The sequence below is a fragment of the Dermacentor albipictus genome, chromosome 1 (genome assembly GCF_038994185.2).
Source record: "Dermacentor albipictus isolate Rhodes 1998 colony chromosome 1, USDA_Dalb.pri_finalv2, whole genome shotgun sequence".
NCBI lineage: Eukaryota > Metazoa > Arthropoda > Arachnida > Ixodida > Ixodidae > Dermacentor > Dermacentor albipictus.
The window spans coordinates 522,367,399-522,386,170 of record NC_091821.1 but is presented as its reverse complement, the minus strand read 5'-3'; the positions used below and the strand labels follow the sequence as shown (position 1 = coordinate 522,386,170).

General features: G+C 50.7%; 1 protein-coding gene across 2 annotated transcripts in view; it reads left to right on the top strand.

Annotated features, from left to right (window-relative positions):
* Positions 1 to 18,772, top strand: part of LOC135908148 (uncharacterized) — a 453,412-nt gene that overhangs the window by 258,616 nt on the left and 176,024 nt on the right. The window lies entirely within an intron of this gene.

Sequence of the window (18,772 nt, the reverse complement as noted above, 5' to 3'; positions counted from 1 at the left end):
GATGCGGACGATGTCTCCCTCCTGTAGTGGAGTTAGTGTTCTTCCTGTGGTCCTTGCTTGGACATGTTTTTGGACGTTACCTGATGATGACGCTGAAAAATCTGGAAGTAGCGTCCTGAGATTTCGTCCCATTAGCAGTTCCGATGGTGATCGGCCATCCTCGAGAGGACACACCCTGTAATTGAGAAGGCCCAAAGAGAAGTCCTCTTTCTTGCTCTCAGTCTTGCCAAGAAGCCGCTTGACCACTTGTACGCCCTTCTGGGCGAGTCCATTGGACCTGGGAAAATAGGGACTGGAAATCGTATGCACAAAGTCATAACGAGCCGCAAAATCTTCAAACTCTTTTGACGTGAACTGCGGGCCGCCATCACTGCAAACTTCTAGTGGTAATCCATGCCTTGCAAAGATCTGACGTAGTTTATGGATGACAGTCGTTGCAAAGGTATCCTTGAGATGCTCGACTTCTGGAAGGAAAATTAGAGTAGGCGTCATAGACAAGTGAATAATGCTTTCCGGCGTGTTGAAAAAGGTCTGCACCAACCCTCACCCATGGTATGTCTTAACGGTGCGTTGGCACAGGGACTCGTCAGGCTGTCGATACGCAAACTTCTTGCAAACGTCACACCTGTCAATGAAGTGGGCAATATCTGTTGACATTCTTGACCAATACATCAACTTGTGAGCCCTCGATTTGCATTTTCCTAAGCCGAGATGCCCTTGGTGCACTCGTCGCAGCATCTCTGTTCGCATGCTTGCAGGTACGAATACTTTAGTTCCCTTGAGGAGTACTCCGTTGACTACAGAAAGTTCTTGTGCGAAGGACTTTAGCTCACCTTCTACTGATATTGACGACTGCAGGCTGGAAATGACGTCTTGCGCCGTTGCATCACTGGCCGTTGCTGCCTGCAGACGAGATAGGGTGGCTGGTCCAACAACGGCAGTCAGAACGCCCACGGCATGAACTTCAACATTTTGTTGAGCCTTTTTCTGGTTGTTTCTGCGATGGGATTCGTGACAGGGTGTCGGCAACAACCAATTTGCTGCCTGGAACATACTGCAACTCAAACTAGTACTTCAGCAGTCGAAGAAATAGTCGCTGCAGACGGGGTGGCATGTCGCCTATTCCTTTCTTTGAAATAGCCAATAATGGGTTGTGGTCGGTTTCGATAACGACATGCCTTCCAATAACATAATGATTAAACTTTTCACAGCCGAATGTTATGCCCAGGGCCTCTTTCTCTATTTGGGCGTACCTTCGCTCAGATTCTGTGAGTGCTCGCGATGCGTAGCCTACCGGGCGCCAGTCTTTTCCATGTTGTTGGAAAAGCACTGCTCCGAGTGCAAATGCTGACGCATCCGTCGACAGTTTCGTGGAAAGCTCGGGATTAAAGATAGCCAGGATGGGTGCTTCCGTCAGCATCTTTTTGAGCAGCACCCACTCACGCTCGTGAACATGCGTCCACTCGAAAAGTGTGTCGTTTCTAATGAGGCTGCGCAGGGCCTCAGTGTGGGCTGACAACAATGGCAAGTATTTCCCGAAATAGTTCACGGTGCCAAGCAAGCGTTGAACGTCTTTCTTGGTCGTTGGCGGAGGGTGGTTTAAAAGGCACCTTATCAGGTCGGGATTTGGCTCAATACCTTTGGAACTAATCTTATCACCGAAGAAGCTGATTTCAGTACGTCCAAAAATGCACTTTTCTGCATTCAAAGTTAGGCCCTCTGCCTGTGTCCTTTCCAGCGCTTTGTACAGGCGTTCTTCTGCTCCTTTCGCGTAGAACCCCACACTAGCACATCGTCAATGTACACACGTGTTCCCGGGAGGTCGTCTAATATCTGGCTCATTGTACGCTGGAAAACTTCGGGTGCAGATGCAATACCGAATGGCAGTCTGAGATACTGATACCAACCAAACGGTGAACTGAATGTGCAGATTTCTGATGTTTTTTTGGCGAGGGGAATTTGATGGAACCCACTGTTTGCATCGAGTCTGCTGAAATACTTTGCATGCGCTAGATCACCTTCGATTTCTTCCCGACATGGCAACTGGAAGTGCTTTCTCTTCACCGCCTTATTAATTGCCCGCGGGTCCATGCATACTCTTAAGTCTCCATTTTTCTTCCTCACAATAACCAAGGGACTTACCCAGCCTGACGGTTCTTCCACCTTCTCGATGATGTTCGCAGCATTCATCCGGTCAAGCTCTTTCTTAAGCGGCTTCTTGAGGGCGTAAGGCACACGCCGGGTTGGCTGAACCACAGGGACAGCGTCCTTCCGGAGCACCATTTTGTACTCGTGCCGCGTCCTGCCTATGCCCGTGAATAGCCTTGGGAATGCCTGCTTTAGGCTTCCGTATGTCTCGCTGCTGTCCACCGAGTTCACTCTGTTGACCAGACCAAGTTGCTCACTCGCCCCGAGGCCCAGAATAGCTTGCTTCTTCTTTACTATGAAGAACTCAAGCAGTACACGCCGTTTGCCTAACTGCACGGCGTGGTGAACTTTTCCACTGCGCGGTATTTCACCGCCCCCGTAATGGCGCAGGATGCTCCTCGTGGGTTACGGCTGCTGTCTAGTTTCGAGCCTTTTGAACAGCGAACGCGGCAACAAGTTAGCCTGTGCTCCCGTGTCGACCTTAAGCTGCACATCAGTTCCTTCAATGCTCGTTGTTACAATCCAGTCGCGACTTTCGGGACCACGCTTGCTTTCCATCGTCCTGATCTCCAGAACGTCAAGTCATTGTCACTCTCCGCTCCTTCGACCACGTCATCAACGGCTGCTCGCTTGCTCGTACAGCAGGCGGCAAAGTGATTAGGCTTCGTGCACTTGTTGCATGTTTTGCCGTACGCCGGACACTTCCTTGGCGCATGCGAGAAGTTGCAATACCGGCATTTTTGGCGTCCGTGTTTAGCTTGCGTTCATAATACAGGTTCAATCTTGTTTTCCTCCGTCCACGCCCTATTTTGCGATTCGACAAGTTCCTCAGCTTTGCAGCATTCCACCGCTGTGGCTAGGGCCAGGTCTTTCTTTCGAAGAAGCTTTTCTCGCAGGGAAGAGCTGCAAATGCCATAGACAATTTGATCCCGCAGCATGGAATTTCGTGAATCCCCGGAGTTGCACGTTCTTGCTTTTAGTTGCAGATCCCAAAAGAACTGTTCGAATGGCTCTCCGTGTGCCTGACGACGCGAGCGAAACACATATCGCGCATAAGTTTCATTACACTTAGGCAAGCAGTAGTTTTCAAATGCTTAGACCAAAACGTCGTAGTCTTTAGCTTTCTCTGGTGATAGGTTCAAAGTATCAAACACGTCAATTGCTTCTTGACCCGCAACATGCAAAAACATTGCAGATTTCTGCTCCTTACTGCGTGGCTTCGTGGGCTCAGTTGCTATCAGGTACAGCTCGATGCGTTGCTTGAATGTCTGCCAGGACGCTGCAGCGTTGTCGCCCACTCGCAGTGGCTCAGGCGGGCGCAGGTCGGTCAGGGTCCCGTGAGCGATCCCACTTCTGACACCATGTATCGCGCGTAATGCACACGGTCGTGGCTACAAGAAGAATGCTTTATTGATAAGAAGGGAATGTATTTATAGCTGCGCTGCTCTCTTCGTTTGCACAGTGTTGCTATCTTGGTTGGCCGTTGCAGAAGTGGCCGAAGTTCTACTGGAAGCCCGAGTAAAACTTTATAGAACAAATGACCCGTATTTTCCGCCACTCCGACCCGCAAATGTCCGAGGACAGGAATGTTCACCTGCTCATGCGTGCTGTGAAGCAATAACTGATCGCTAGAATCATACGAATCCAACCGAAGACCATGTAAGAATTTCTTCATGAGGCAACCAACAGCGAGAAAGCACTCGCAATGCGGTACAGGCAATTCAACCGCATCATGCTGCCAACAAACTGCGCCGCAGTTCAAATGCTGGGCACCGATGGCCTGCGCGAGACCATTAGAGTGGTCATGCAGGGGTGTGTCAGAATTTGTTACCTTCATCACAGCCTCAAGTGGCTTCAATTTCCGACCTCGTACTCTACGAGACGAAGCATTCGCTAGGAGACCATGAACCAACGCAGCCTCATCCAGAAGCGCTGAGCTATGCCGCTGCTGCAAGCCGTCACATGCATCCTCCGCGTTCACGTTTGGCGCCGCTATAATTCTGACGCCAGACGCCGCTGACGCCGCCACTGCAGCTAGCCTACCAGGCCGTCGGCCATCGCAAAGCATCAAGGAAGGCGAACATTTGGCGCGCTCACGACCATCTTCAGCAACCCAGAGAAGCGGGCCACGTCTACCGCTTATGCCCATACCACGAGGTGGGCCTACGAGGGTTCACCGTCAACGCGCCACATCCACAGCTTGGCAAACGGCCACGCTAAACCACCAACTACACCGCCACAACGCATTGAAAATCCCACTTCCTTCGCGTTCGCCATCATGAGGACATTACCTGTCAACACAGTGCCAATCGCGCACAGGACAAGCCCGTAAGCAGTCCGTAAGCTCATATCCGGCTTCGAGCAATCCGACGACGTGCTGAACGAAGATACCGACGTACGAAAACAATGGACGATCTACGGACCGCCAGGCGCACGCAAAAGAAGATACAGCGCCGGTTAGACAAGCTCGAATCGCAACGTTGGGCTGCCTTCTGTGAGTCGCTAGATCCACGCAAGCCTTTATCACAACGATGGAGAACGGTGCGCGGACTGCGGACACTTCCCGTACAGCGATTCCCATTCAAGGCACTTGCCCTCTCTCAAAAGAGATCGGAGATTGACGTGGCAGAGGATTTCTGCGCCAGATTATCCGGCCAACTCACAGCTACCAACATTCCATCGCCTTCGAGCAGCTGTCCGCCACCACGTGATCACCGGTTGGATCTACCATTCTCGATCCACGAACTTAAGGCAGCATTAGCTTTGTGTAGCCGCACATCAGCGCCAGGACCCGACGGAATTTCTTACCGAGCTTTGTGTCACCTGGGGGAGCGAGCGAGAGGGGCTCTTCTTGAGGTGTACAATGAATCTTGGAGAAATGGCACGCTACCAACAACCTGGAAGACAAGTCGCCTTGTTCCACTGCTGAAGCCTGGCAAGTCGCCGTTGGAGCTCTCCTCATATCGCCCGATCGCTTTGGCGAGCTGTGTGGGCAAAGTAATGGAAAGGATGATCCTAGGACGCCTGGAGTGGTACTTGGAGTACCACAACACCTACCCAGATGCCATGGCGGGCTTCCGACGCGGTCGATCATCGATCGATGACGTCGTCGACCTGGTGACCTACCTTCAACATGAGAAACGCCGTAAGCGTCTCTGTGCATCCTTATTCCTCGACGTTAAAGGGGGCGTATGACAACATTACGCATGAAGCCATCCTCTCTGCTCTCGCAGAGGTAGGAGTGGGTGGTCGGATGTTTCAATGGATACGGAGCTATCTATCCATGCGATCCTTCTTTGTAAGCACCGAGGAAGGCCATACTTCTCTACATTATAGCTACCGCGGCGTCCCCCAGGGCGGTGTACTTAGCCCCGTGTTATTCAATCTAACACTAATTGCTCTCCTTGAGGACGTGCCAACCACAGTCAGGCTATCAATGTACGCGGATGACATCTGCATATGGACATCTGCAGTAACACGCTTACAGCTGCGAGCGAGAATTCAGAAAGCCGCGACACAAACTGCTATCTGCCTCCGTAATCGAGGCCTGGAAATTTCCTCCGAGAAATGCGCACTAGTGCCATGTACGCGCAAACCCATGGCAAACTACAGTGTAACGATAAATGGCCAAATAATACGGCGGGTCCGATCGTACAAGTTTCTAGGTGTCATAATCGACAGGGACTTGTCATGGAGCCCACACATATCTTACGTGAAAAAACGGTTGACAGGCATCTGCCACCTGTTCAAATTTTTCGCTGGCAAGACCTGCGGAATGTCGCCTAGTGCCATGTTACAACTGTACAGGGTGCTTTTTCTGGGATTTCTGCGATACAGCTTGCCTGCAATAAACACCACAGGCAAAACGAATCTACGCACAATACAAAGTCTTCAGGGTCAAGTGCTCCGGATCTGTCTAGGCCTGCCTCAGAATGCTTCAACAGTGGCTACGATAGCAATCGCTAGAGACCACCTTGTCAAGACCCACATTGAAATTGAAGTACTCGGGACCCATATAAGGCATCTAGCCAGGACTCCTCGTCACCATTTAGCCTCTCTACCAGTGGACAGGCCACACACATCTTTCAGCCAAACGATAACTGCATATGATGAATCATTGCCAGCTTGTTTCACTCCGGCTGCGAGACCTTCGATCCCTCCATGGTGCCTCGCTCAGCCAAAAATCAACCTCGCAATACCTGGTATCTCGAAAAAAGCTGATCTGTCATCACCAGCCCTTACACAGCTCACGCTACTATATTTGTACGAGAACTACCTTGACTCTATGCATATTTACACTGATGGATCTGTCCTTCCAAACAGCTCCACGGCGGCAATCGTCATACCAGCGAAAGCTACAACTATCAAATTTAAGACGACCCATGCGACAACATCGACGGCAGCAGAGGTCGCAGCGCTCTTTACTGCTCTTAATCACATTGCTGATGAACCGCCACACAAATGGACAATATTCTGCGATTCGAAGGCGGCACTGCAGTCTCTACTGTCACCTTTACGACGCGGACCGCACGAACAACTAATATTCCGTATTACAGAGACATTACACCATATAAGTGATGCAGGCCACGAAATAACCTTTCAGTGGCTTCCAAGTCACTGCGGGATTGTCGGCAATGAACGGGCGGATCACGCTGCCCGCTCAGCCCATACTGAGGAGCGCCGCATCCCAATTCCTCTTTCCAGAACTGACGCGACACGGAAGCTCCGCCTACTTGCTCGGCAGTGCACCGCGTCGCAATGGAATGAGCCACATTTAAGAAATCCGCGACTGTACTCACTTGATCCAACATTAAGTCTTCGAGCGCCATCACAGCTTCGCCGTAGAGACGCCACGCTTTTATATCGACTTTGGTTGGGCGTTGCCTTTACTAAAGCCTATGCCTTCCGCATAGGGATGATCGACACCCCAACCTGTGACCACTGCGGCCATGAAGAATCAATTGGCCATATCTTGTGCACCTGCCCGCAGTACAGTCCACAGAGGGCATGCCTCAGCCAGGAACTTGACCAACTGGACGACCAACCGCTATCCGAAAAAAGAATTCTGCAACATCGAAAGGACCTACCGTCACAGAAGAAGGCCGTGCAAGCGCTTTTGCGCTTCTTGCGATCTACCGGCCTGTGTGAACGACTTTAACTGGAACGCCTTTTGTGTGTGTGTCTCCATGTGTGCGCGTTCGTTTTTTTTCGTTTTTTTGCGTTTTCCTATCTGTCGTCTTTCTAACCCCTATCCCCCATCCCCAGTGTAGGGTAGCAAACCGGAGACTCATATCTGGTTAACCTCCCTGCCTTTCCTCTTCATTCTCTCTCTCCCTCTCTCTCTCATATCCGGAAAACCAAAAGCAGCAGGTTATATAAGTAGGGTTGCTGTTGGTCTAAATGCGGAACATCCTCCGCCGCCACTGACGACGCTTCGACATCCTGCTCGGTGATGCTCAAACGACACGCCGGCCCACCCGACGAAGCTTGGAAGCCGTTATACACTGAGAAAGAACTGACGATGCGATGTTCCAGTCACAGGTCAGCACGAGGCAGCCGTGATCCGACGCCAAGAGCAAATTGCTAAGGAAGACAAGGAGCAACCGACCTCGACTTGTTTCTCGATGGCCACGCAGTCACTGCTTTAGTGGACGCAAGAGCCGAATACTCCGTCTTGAGCGGACCATTCGCCGCCAAGTTAAAGTGAAGACAACAAGTGAAGGTCCACATAACCGGACATCCGAGGGCACCTCATAACGCAGACTCTAGACTGTACAGCAAGAATTACCGCTCACGACTGAACATGCCCTGCGACCTTCGTTGAAGGATACAACAAGCACAACTTGCTGAGCATCGCATAATCAACGAATCAGCCCGACCACTCTGTCAAAGCCTATACCGTGTTTGGGCAAGAGATAGAGGAGCTGTAAAGCAACCAGTCGATGAAATGCTGCGCGACAAAATCATGCGGTCATCGAATAGCCCATCGGCGAGTTCTGTTGTCTTGGTGAGGAAGAAGAATGGGACTCTGCGTTTTAGAGCTCAGCTTATAAGCGCCCGTCCCTGCGGCGAGCATCGACGTTATTCCTCGTAACCAAGCAGAGCAACACACCGTTGGATGAACGCGAACGCACAAACAGCGGGAGCTGATAGACTGCGATAGCAAAGAAAGCGCGAAGAGGAAAGCGGAGGAGGAGGGTGGAACGGTATCATCAGGCGAAAGCTGTGAAGGAAGGTATGGCGAAAGCATGAGAAGAAAAACGTAGTACCAGAGTATACTAAACAACGGTCTAATGGGCTGAACGGCCATTTCCCGCTGAGGCGCCGCTTGTGGAAAATTGTACTTTGTAGGTCAAGCTGCACAGTCCAAGCAGAACAATCGATGAGGGTGGAGTGGGCGGATAAAAAGTCCAGAACAAAGATGACATCATTCGAACAGCGGACGAGGAGCTTGAAGAAAACAGAAGTTTGGCGGCTCGCAACACTGACACGTGCGGTGTTTATGCCATCTGCGGAAGACGTACTGCCGTCGGCCGCACGTATAGTATGTGATGGGACAGGGGTCATAACATCAACTGCTGACGGAGTTGAGAGCTCACAGCAGAAATATGGGTGCTGGTGCCGATGAACGCTGCAGCATGTTGGCTATTCACTTCAACGTCCATCTGCTGCCGGCAGCGTCAACAGAGGAATTTGTGGGCAGGTCTTAATAGCAGCGTCACCTACAGGAGCTGCAGCTGTCACTTACCCGAAGGAAAACGCCAGGAGTAGGACGGGGGCGAGGGACAGCGTGGGGAAGGCTAACGAGAAGGTAAGCGTCGTGGTGAGGGCGAGCAGCCGTACTGGGCGGCAGTCGCAATATTCAGGGCAGATGTTTCTGGTTCAACTTTGAATGGCTCCTGATGCTGGCTTCGGGTGGATAGCGGAAGCTGGAGAAGCTTGTTTGAGACGGTGCGGGCCGACGCGTTCACATCAGAAGCGAACTGGCTTGTCGTCAGGCTTCCTCCACGTTTTGGGATCATAATAAGTGAGAGTAGGACAATGGCATTGGATAGCGTTGAAGGTGGCCAAGGATAAATTTGAGTAGGAGTAACAGAACAGATGTCTAGAACGCCCACGTTTGCGAATTGTTTACGAACAACCAATTCTATAGCGAGTTGGCGCACACGGGGCTCCCCCCGCATGAAATGCGCGAACGATGCGGCTTCGAGTTTGCGTCGAACGATTCGGATGGATGATGGTCTCTGACGTTGAAGGCTGAGTCGATATATCAACGTCCTCACACGTTGATATTGCTGCCCTGTTCGGAAGGTGGGCGAAATTGTGGCCGATGCGTCGGGTTTTAACATCTTCGAAGCATGGACATTCAACAGTAATCTCGTTCACTGTCGAAGAGTCATTTAACGCGATCAGGTTAAACGCATTGGCCGCGTTTCCTTTCAGTACGTGTGCGATCTTATCGGCTTCTGTCATCTTGGTGTAAACTTTTCGGCAAACAACCAGCACATCCTTTATGTACGTCAGGCACGACTCGCTACGTCTGCACACACGAGAAAAGTTCTTTTTTGGCGGCCTGCTGGCAGCTTGGAGGTTGGCTATACAGTTTCCTTCAGATAAAATACAACGTTTTCGAGCATCAAGGTCGGAGCCCACTTGCAATGTGTGCTTACGCACTCATAAATTCTAATCCAGCATTCGACGTCGCCGCCATCAGCGCCGGAAAAGGTGCGAATATCACGCGGTGGAGCTACGATGATGGCTGGTCTTGCGGCCGCCGCTGACGCACTTTCACCGAGCGGAGACGTGCCTAGAGTGGCAACTTGACGACCACTATGGAGCGTCCTCATGCGTAAGACCTCTAGAACTTTCATGAAGGTGTTACGTGGATGCAGTGGAGCAAGACACAATAAAAAAAACATATTTACAGCGAGAGCAAGCATTGAACCATATGGTGGAAGGTGCGTATCAGATCAAAAGCATCTGGTTCATCGACACTTCTCTAAGGGATATGAGTGGGCGCATGGAGGATTTAGACGCATACACTGAATACTACGATTCCCTAGTGCTGGACCTGTGCAATGAAAAGCACCTTATAGTAGTTAACAAGTACCATCGACAGATAACGTGGCAATGCTGAAATAGGCAGTTACGTATCGATTGCACCTTAGCCCCAGAAACTTTCTACGAACGGCTAGACCAGATCGTGATCAATAAACATGAAAGGTTGAAAACATAAGATTGAACAAACGTTTAACCTTATGATTTCTGAGAGATACTAGCGCAAAAGACGAATCAATAGCATAGCATGGTACGGCAGTGCCGTACAGGTCCATGCCGGCCAATCCACTGTCCAAGAAACAGTTTGTCAAGCCCCACTCGAGACTGACTGTGCACAAGTGTAACGTTGAAACAGACGTCATTCACGGGACCCTCGAGGATGTCGTTGCGTTGTTTGTGTGTTGTCAAAAAATGTGGATCCGATGATGTTGCCGCCAGAAATACCACTCCACACATTTAACGACCACTGGTCTTAGATTCCAAAAAAATGGAAGCGTAGCAGGGGCTGCAGAAAGTTAGGTGGGCTGATGAGATTAAGAAGTTCGCAGGGACAACATGGCAACGTTTAGCACATGAGCGGGGTAGTGGGAGAAGTATGGGAGCGGCTTTCGCCCTGCAGTGGGCGTAGCCAGGCTGATGATGATCATGATGATGATGATGATGGTATTAGTGTTGTGTTTGTGTTAGCCAGCGGGGATGCCTATCACTCCAGTAGTGCGCCTTGTGAAGATTAACTTGGGCAATTCAGGAGAAATTTGTTTCATCCGTGCTGAGCCCGTGAGTGAGAAAGTCCGGTTCTTCACATTTCGTCGAAATTCAATTGGCAATGTCAAGTCTGTTTTCGAAACCTCGGTCGACAAGTTTTTAATAAATACGTACATGGTATGGGCCCAGGAGGCCTTTTTTTAAGTACTCTACACTGTTGACCTTGAGGTTCAGGCCTCCACACTGGCGTCCGCGCACAATACGGTGAGGGTTAGCAGTAAAGAATGCCAAAACATCCGTTTCCGCTTGTTGAACTACCGTTGCAGTCCTGTGTCGTTTTCTTTTGAAGTTACCAGTATCGCAAAGGACATAGTACGTTGTAAGTATTCTTAACGGACTAGGGCGTCCTCCGCAATGCCAAATGCGCAATAACTAGGCCGCCTTTCTCTTGTCGGCATTCGCTGCCCCCAGAGCCACGATTATCTTAGCCTTCTCTTCAATCGTGAAGGGTATGACTGTCTTCTTGAAGAGCAGGTCACTGGCGAGGTACTGTTGAGATTTACCTTTACTGTATACTCACTGACTTGTCAAGTAAAAATGATTCAAGATTAAGAATCATTTTTAGAAGAGTAAGATGATTCAATGACCCCAGCAAGCCCGCAAAACAAATTCACAACGCGTACCAGCGCATGGGAGACAGATCAGACGTTTGTCCTACCCCAGACATGAAGATCTCACTCGCTTGCGGGACGCACGACCCGACGAACGACCATGAGTGCTCGCTCAAGTGCGCCGTTTGCGGCGGAGCCCACGCCACGGTGTGTCGCGAGTGCAAGCAAAGGCTCAAAAACAACAGCACTACCACCAAGAAGCACACTCCGCCCGGAAGGAAGATGGAAGAAGGCCCAGACAAAGCCACCTGCGGTGGTTCAGCTCGGAGTCCCCGGTGAGCCGCTCAAGGTCCCGGTCTTGATCCCGGTCCCAGCCCAGGGCCAGGTGCCGATTCCGCACGCAGTAGCCAAAGCCAGGAGAGCAGCCAGGGCAGCGGCAGCCTACCTCGCCTATAGGCACTATACCTCGTCCAATCGGGCAAGAAGACCCAAGCCAACGACAACAAGGTGAGCCGGAATCAGTCTAGTACGTCCTCCGATCAAAATACCATTGACAATAGCAAACGCTCCCCAGAATTCACGCGCATCAGGCAAGAAAATAATAAGCTCCAACCTCAGGTTGACTACCTAAATAAACGCATGCAACGCGTAGAAGCGATGCTCAGCAAAACAAACATACAGGCAGGGCCGCAAAGCGGAGCGATAGGCCACCAGCCAGCCATCTGCATTACTCTCCCTTCAAGAACAACCACGGCCTTCTCGCTCCCAGGTGCTACCTCGGCAGCGGCAGGCCAGTCAAGTGTAGTCTCTCTCGAAAGCATTTATGCTGCGATGTAACAGATGCTTTACCAGATGGGTGAATCAAACAATAAAGTCAACGAGAACAGACTAAGCCATGAAGACCCTGAAAGAAGAATACGCAAGTGTAAACAAAAAGGGCTTCTCTACCGCGGACTCAGCTAGCTAACCGCGCACTTGGTTACAAAACTAGCTCTGGCCGAGAGCGGCCCGCGAATGTGCCACTGTGTGCCAGAAAACGCGACGCAAAGTAAAGCTCACGCGTACACTCGCCCCAAGCGGCTCCCACGCAACAAGGGCGCCTCGCGAACTTGGGGGAGCAAGCAGACACACAACCTTTCTCTTTGAAATGCCACTTTACTCTCTGCAACACAGGCTACTGTACACCGCCAGGGTCGTAAAACGCGGGACTCGAGGCGGAGGGAGATGCCTGCGGTCAGCGAAGGGGGGTCGAACCAGGGGTGGCGGCGAGGCTGCAGGCATGCAGCCCGCCGCTTGTGGGACTGTCTCCTCAATGTCCTCCAGGCACCTCGATTTCCGAGAATAACAGGGTCTTGTAGTGAAGGCGCAGTGTTCGTTGCTTACACTCGACCATCCTGCACGATCTCGTCCCGAGAGAGTCTCATCAGTCTGACTCGCTTTCGCACTCGCTGTCCGACGCCAATTTAAATTGTTTCATCAGGCTGGCATGGGCGCTCGTGACGTAGTCTGGCCGCGTCGATCCCTTCGATATTCGTAGGTTCGAGATGCGATATATGTCTGCAGGCAGCACCTCTGTAACAATGCACGGGCCTCTGTGTTAAGGTTGCGTCTTCGTGGGCTGTCCTGTGTCCTTAACTGTTTGTGGCCACGGAGGCGGCGGTAGTTGATCACCCTCTTGTATGCGAAATCCTTTCTTCTGTGCGAGAAGAACAGGGCTGCTGTACTGGAAACTACTGTCACGGATTAATCCACATGACTTCAGCTCATCAGTAATGTCCTTCAGTACCCGCTTTTCATAGTAAGAGCTGCGGCATGGTGGTTGGAAAACCGGCTTGCTTCCAGGGAGCTCCATTGTTTTCATTTCAGCGATGCCGGTGCACCCCAGTTCTTCGATTTGCACTGCACAACAATTATTATGCTTGTTAAGCAACACGCAGGGCTGTGTTTTCTCCTCTCCATAGACGATCGAGCCAACATTATTATCACTTCGGCTTATTAATTGCAGCGCATGGGCCTCCTCATTGGTGGTCACTAAAACTTGCTCTGGCATGTTGCAAGGAGCGGGTGTACACTTGAGTATTTGACTTTGCTTCATGGGCAACTTGACGTTGCTGTAGTTCGCAACCGGGTCACTGAAAACATCAGGTTCATCAAGGGAAGGCGTTCCCGACACAGACGGAATCGTCCGAGGGGCAGCCTCAACTCTTTCGCGACACTTGACGACCTCTCTCGGTCTTTCCAATTCTGCAACAAGACCTGCCAGCTGTTGTGCTTCCCTTTGGTTTAGTAAATGGGCACACCCACCACTACGGACCAGAAGCAAATCGGGCAAGTCAATCACGTCCGTACCAATGATGACGTCCGGTCCAACAAAGGCGTCGTCGCTGACTATGTAAAAGTGGACGGCGGGAAGATCAACATCATCGACGCGCACCCTTACGTATAGTTCGCCGAGGGATGACCGCTGTCCACCCACACCGCGTATGGCCGCTCCCGGAGGTGCCGTAAGCTCCCTGCTCAGCTGCACGGCACGCGTCAGCTTTATCAAGCTCACATCGGCACCCGTATCGAGAAGAGCGGGCATCCATTCGCCGTCAATACAAACGCTTTTGTACACCCTCTTTGAAGGCGTGGTGCGTACAATATTGGTCACGTTCTCTGAGCTGCTCTGATTGGGACAAAATTTCGCGCTGTGCCCATCGTAATTGCACTTCGTGCAGTGAAGTGGGCGCCGTGGCTCAGAACACTGACGCGACAGGTGGCCCGTATTTTGGCAGTTGTAACAACGTACTCTGTCCGCGTGTCGCACTCCTTCTCGCACGGTACTGCTGCGTAGAGCATCGTCTACTTCTGTTGACGAAGGAAATGGCTGGTGGACACTGCTCGGTCGGCTTCGTCTGCCGAATCTTTGTGCCGATGGGAATTGCTTTTCGCGGCTTTCTGTAAAATTTTCATACGCTTTCATAGCTTGAAGCAACTCGTCCACACTTCTGTAGCTTCTGTCCCGCAGCGCGAAACTCATTTCAGTCGACCAGAGGCATCTGACAATCTCGGTAATTGTGTCCGGCAGACTTAGCTTGACCCTGGTGCACATTCGTTCCTTTTCTCTGACGTACTTCGTCACCTCCTCGTCACAACTCTGAACTCTTTCGGCCATTCTCCTCCATAAGTCCGGCAAGCTTTCTTCAGTCACGAAGGCTGATTTAAATGCAGTTTCGAACTCTTGCCATGACTGATGCCTTGTTGTTGACGAGATTAGCCAATCCTTAGCGGGGCCCTGCAGCTTCAGGTGAATTGCAGTTAGGCGTTGTTGTTCAGACCAGTTGGCTAAGTCCGCAACGCGCGAAAATGTTTCCAGCCAATCTTCAGCACTGATTTGGGCGCTGTCTCCGTTAAAGCTTGGGATTGCGGTAGAGGGGTCCGGACTCACATGAACAGTTGCCGCTGTCGAGGGCGCATTCATCCTCTCCATCATGCGGGCCATTGCAGAGAAGGCCTCGGTGAGCTGTCCCAAGATGGCGTTGCTCGGGCCTGGATTCGGCTGGAACTGCGGTGTTGAGGAAGCAGGAGTAGAGCCGCCGAGTTCCCGAATCTCCTCCTGCGGTCGCGAAAGCTGGGCGACCTTTTCTTGGAGCTGGTCTGGTGCGCCTCGATCATTGCATTGCCTGCTGTCTCGTTGGAGCTCGGTGGCGCTTGTCACCTCCTCAGCAGCGCGCGACTGGGCAGCAAGACGTGTGTTGTACGGATGTTCGCCTTCCTGGCTCATCTTGACGGGCTTGTTGGGATTATCCCACTTCTGAGTGTAAACAAAAAGGGCTTCTCTACCGCGGACTCAGCTAGCTAACCGCGCACTTGGTTACAAAACTAGCTCTGGCCGAGAGCGGCCCGCGAATGTGCCACTGTGTGCCAGAAAACGCGACGCAAAGTAAAGCTCACGCGTACACTCGCCCCAAGCGGCTCCCACGCAACAAGGGCGCCTCGCGAACTTGGGGGAGCAAGCAGACACACAACCTTTCTCTTTGAAATGCCACTTTACTCTCTGCAACACAGGCTACTGTACACCGCCAGGGTCGTAAAACGCGGGACTCGAGGCGGAGGGAGATGCCTGCGGTCAGCGAAGGGGGGTCGAACCAGGGGTGGCGGCGAGGCTGCAGGCATGCAGCCCGCCGCTTGTGGGACTGTCTCCTCAATGTCCTCCAGGCACCTCGATTTCCGAGAATAACAGGGTCTTGTAGTGAAGGCGCAGTGTTCGTTGCTTACACAAGGTTAAGTTTGGCTCGCGCTAGCGGGTTCACGACGAGAGCAGCAACCCACGCATCAAGGCGTACAGGCGCAATAACAACACGGGTGACGTCATGGACGCCGACAACTGCGATGACGGTGGCATGAATGTCAGCAATGGCTAACACCACACCCAGCGCGCCTTAACTTCTCGAGATCTGGCATTGGAAATGTTGCTCTTTCAACAAGACGGCAAGTTTACTCCAGCTCTTCATCCATAATCAGCCATGACCCCCCCCCCCTCCCTGACCTCATCTGCCTTCAGGAGGTAGGGTACCAGCCGATCAAGCTACGGGGTTACTACGTAATTAAACACGCGGGATCACCGAAGGTCGCGGTTGTAGTTCACCAAACGGTGGCGGCCGTCGGACAACGTTATCAACGTCACGAATTAATCACGTGCTGACGAAAGTCCTCCCGCAGAAGAGGGGTAGGCGCAGCACTTTCATCCGAAATTTGTATAGTCCGCCGAGGGTGCGGAAGGACGAATTTGCTAAACCTGGAGAGGCTATCAATCGTTTCCGGTATTGTGAAACGCTGGAACGCCCTCGTGTGGCAATCCAGAAAAATAGACGTGCAAAATTGCCGAATGAGGTCATCCTGCTCCATGACAACGATTGTCCCCACGTCGCTGATGTGATTTTTACAAAACTGGCAAAGTTCAAGTGAAAAACGTTTCAAAACCCGCCTTACAGCCCAGACATGTCACCTTGCGACTTCCAAATTTCGGGACATTTGAAAGAACAGCTCAAGGTAACCAGATTCGTGTCAGACGATGACATAAAAGAGTCAGTTACAGACTTTTTGAAGCAGCAAGCGAAGGAGTTTCATGAGACGGGAATCATGCGACTCGTTGTTCAGACGAACAAATGCCTAAAGGCTTATGGAGATTACTTTTAAATAAAGTACCTCGTTTGTCATATATTCGCGTTTGCTCACTTTAATTTAACTCGCCCTCATATATTTTGAAAAACTCCTCCTTTCTATATGTGCTCTCTGTTTGGACTATAATTTCGGTGCAATTACTTCCAATACACGACCGGTGACAGCTGCTCCTGCGCTTGGAACAAATGACAGCGTCACTGAGATTCTTCCCGGGTTGTTGCACATGTACAAAAATATAAACAAGGTTCTTGAATGACAAAGTTTCATTATATTTGTCCTGATCTTGTTAATTTCATGGCCTTTGCATTTTTTATATAAGCGGCATGCACTTCCTTTCTGGTTTCAAACTGATATAGTTCTGAAGTTCGTGTGACATTTGCTTTACTTATTAAGTCGAACTAAAAAATGGAAGCATTCACATCAGTTATTTCGGGTGGAAGTTTTGAGGCATACGAGTACATTTTTTTTATGAAAAAAATACATATTTTGCTTGCCTTGACAGTGCGTAACGTTCAAGAATTTGTTTGCAGCATCGTTGGCAATGGCAATGCAGTTATTATTCATGTATTGTAGATCCCTCGACAAATCTTATAAGGAGGAGGCCGAGCTGCAATGACACCTCCCCTCCCCCCGAACGAAGTTTCTGGCTACGCCATTGGATTGGGGATCTTTAAGGCAATAAAGCCAAGTGTGCACGCCATGCTGATTTGAGATCAGCTTAAAATGAGAAAGGACAGCATATCTAACGGAAGACACCAAAGTTATCTGCGCATTCAATTCAAACAGCGTGGCTTTCATCAGTCCTCCGGGCTTTCAATACGCAATTGCCGGTTCAGAGATGCGTTCACTGGTGTGCTCTTTGAAGCGGAAGTGTCTGCGCAAATACACCTTTTCGCCCTGGCGTGAGGTAATCGTTCGCATACACAGGTTTGGGGCCTGTGCTCTTGGCAGACCCTATCCCTCCGGTAGACAGTCGCGGTTTCTTGCCTTTTTAGTGAATTCAGCCTTCTTGTTTCGCAAACACAATCGTGCAATAATGTGGCTTCTATTTTTCGCGGGCACCCTGTGTTCAGCGTCTCTACCTGTATTGGCGATTGGGCAACCAATCTCCTCACCAATAGTTTGGATGACTGCCAGGCACTCTTCGCCTTTTGACTCGGGGATTTCTTTTAGTTCAACAATATTCTGCTGTGAATATTGCTTGACATACCACATGTTTACTAAGTTTCTTTTCATCTCTCAAGATGGTATTTTCTTTGGTCAGTGCCTCATTGTCATTTTTAAGATATTCGAAGATATCATCAAACGTTACTAGGCTATTTTTCAGTTCGGCAACTTCCTCACAAAGAACCTGCCAATCCTTTGCTAGTTCAGCTGAAGTCCGCATTCTCAACTTTGGCAATGGAAGAAGAAAGCACAAAGTAGAGGAAGCAGTTGAAGCGGGCAAAAACGCAATATAGAATCGAGTGCACAAAGAAGCAATGAACCTGGACGGAGCAACACAAGCATCACTACTTGCACACAGCCGCAACCACTGCTGCCTAAATGACGAGCAACGGGAAGCGTTGGCCTTTTTCTACTGCTTCTTGTCCGGTAGACGGCAAACGCTGTAGCTGACGTAGTTGCAAGATGTGCACGTGCCATGCATACAGCAGCAGCCGAAGAGTGTGGCCCATTGGACCATGCAGATTAGATTCGCCATTTGGACTGTTGCCCAAATGATAATAGCAATAATGGTCAAGGATCATTATTATTTCGAAAGTGGTGCTAGATTTATAATTTCCGCAAAAGAAACATCACTTCACTCATCGGTTTCTGTGCTGCGATTTGTGCATGTGACCTGAAAGTAAGAGTAAGGTAGTTAAATGAATAGTAAATGCAGGGGCCATCTGACAGAACACTGTAACCGCCACAATTGCCGTCCGTATATTCGTGATACCAGTTAGACTAGAACGGGAGATATTAAAAGCTTTCTACATTGCTAAGACCGATGGCACGTGCATTAGCTGCCCTTCAGTAACGCTTACCGAAAAGAGATAGCTTTTCTAATGAGAGAGGGATGTCGTGATGCCACGATGGGCCAT